A 2500-nucleotide genomic window follows, 5' to 3' on the forward strand; every position below is an offset into this window, starting at 1 on the left:
GAAATTTCATGAAAAAATTGTATTTCTATTATTATTCTTGTGGGTATCACTATAAACATCATTAATTGTTGTTATTTTTACTATAATGCTAATAATGTTAATAACAGTAATAATGAAATACTTTCGCTAAAAAAAAAAAAAAGAGAGAGAGAGAGAGAGAGAGAGAGAGAGAGAGAGAGAGAGAGAGAGAGACAGAGAGATTCCAACTAAATAGATAAACAGAGAGGGGACAGCGACAGAACCGATGAAACTGAAAAGAGTGAGCGAGAGTGGCAAGCTCTGCAAACGACCTCGTACATCACTGACAAGTCTGAACCGTGAAAATTCCTCAAGTTCCTGCATATGTCAACATGCAACCGTTACATGACGTTACATGCCCGTGCACCTCAATTTCCCAATTATCAATTTACAATAACGGCATAAATCTTAGATAAATCAAATTTGTTTTAATCTGAAACGACCTACTTCGAGCGAGTATTCTAACATAATTCAATATGTTACATGGAAGCAAATCTATCTGATGTATTTTAGCTGCCATGAGAGAAATGATTGGGAAACCGATGGTCATAACGGAAATAGCATAAATCAATCAAAACAGACATCCCCGAAGAAAAGAGTTTAGGAATGATTTCTTACTCGTTTGGCATAAACACATACATACATATATATGTATTATGTATAATCTATCTGTTTTTCTCTTTCTCTGTCTCTTTCTATCTTTTTTTCCTTTCTCTCTCTATATATATGTGTGTACGTGTGTGTGTACGTGTGTGTGTGTACGTGTGTGTGTGTACGTGTGTGTGTGTGTGTGTGTGTGTGTGTGTGTGTGTGTGTGTGTGTGTGTGTGTGTGTGTGTGTGTGTGTGTGTGTGTGTGTGTGTGTGTGTGCGTGTGTGTGCGTGCGCGTGTGTGTGTGTGTGTGTGCGTGTGTGTACGTGTATGCGCGTGCGTGCGTGTGTGTGTACGTGTGTGTGTACATGTGTGTGTACATGTGTGTGTACGTGTGTGTGAATGTGCGTGCGTGCGTGTGTGTGTGTGTTCGTGTGTGTGTGCGTGTACGTGTACGTGCATGTGTGCGTGAGTGTGTACGAACGTGCGTACGAGCGTGTGTACTTGCGTGCGTGTGTAAGGGAGAAGAAGTAAACGAGTAAAAGAGAAAGAGAAAAAGAGAGAGAGAAAGTGAGAGACGTTACCTAAAAGAGTCGCAGTCACTATCCAAACCAAATAAACCACAAACAAAATGAAATAACATCAATCTTAGTGAAATACTCAAAAGCAATACATAAACACCGGCCATAAACCTTGCGTGTTTTCAAAATCGCTTCCACTTTATCGATCAAAACCATAAAAAATCTACCATGATAATAAAGAGTAACGTCATCATACTTAAAGAAACACCAAGATGAGAGGAGTTCTAACTTGGACAGACGATGCGACGTCAATTGACACTAAATTCCCACTAATTAGAGTAATTAGGAGTGAGCGTGCGGGTTACTCATCTTCACAATGCCTTCATGATAGCGACGACTGCGAGGAAGAAAACGAGGATCATGACGATGATGATGGAGAAGAAGGAAGAGGGGCTGATGCTGGTGGTGATGATGATGGTGGTGGTGATAATGGTATGATTATAATGATGATGATGGTGACAGTGATGTTGTTGGTGGTGGTGATGGGGATGAGGATGAAATGTTGGGGATGAGGATGAAATGTTGGTGATGATGTGATAATGGTGATGTTGTTGGTGGTGATGATCATGAGTATAACGATGATGGTGGTCGTGATGAAAAGGAGGAGGAGAATCACAACACTCATCGCCATCAGCACTATCAATCACCAATACCATCATCATCACCGCTAACCACAACCCGTTCCCCTGCACTGCGCCAAACGCCCCCCCCCCTCTGCCTCCCCTTAACATCATTCAAGCTGTGCAGCTGAAAGGCTTAAAACACTTTACATTATCTATAAAGGTGCATTTCGGCTCTGGCTTCCACTCACGTCTAGACATGTTTCAACTGGATTTTGTTGACACACTCACATGCATGTGTATATAAGTATCTGCGAGTATGTGGGATGTGTGTGCTGGGTATGCTTGGGGTGTTGGTGTTTGCGTTTGTTTGTTTGTTTGTTTGCTTGCTTGCTTGCTTGTTTGTATGTGTCTGTGTGCGCGCGCGCGAATAAAAAAATATATATAAATCCACATGTTAACCGGCGCAGCATTTTCACCATCAAAACATTCTAAGTAATAACAGCACCGGCATCTAGTCTGGCAGATTCAATGACCATAGTGAGTTCCAGCCTTCAGTACCAATATTGCATCGCTTCAATCTCCTTACAGAATTACATGCAGCCCGTCAAAGAATTGTCAGAACAAAGGCCATAGCAAACAGCTGTGTATGGTGGAAAGGAATCAATATGGCGATTGAGATTGTTATGAAAAAAAAGGTGTGAAGGTTGCACAATGAGTCAAGACAACCCAAAGCCAGTTTGGTTACACC

The sequence above is a fragment of the Penaeus japonicus genome, unplaced genomic scaffold (genome assembly GCF_977035675.1).
Source record: "Penaeus japonicus unplaced genomic scaffold, GWHDUDI00000001_assembly GWHDUDI00000008, whole genome shotgun sequence".
NCBI lineage: Eukaryota > Metazoa > Arthropoda > Malacostraca > Decapoda > Penaeidae > Penaeus > Penaeus japonicus.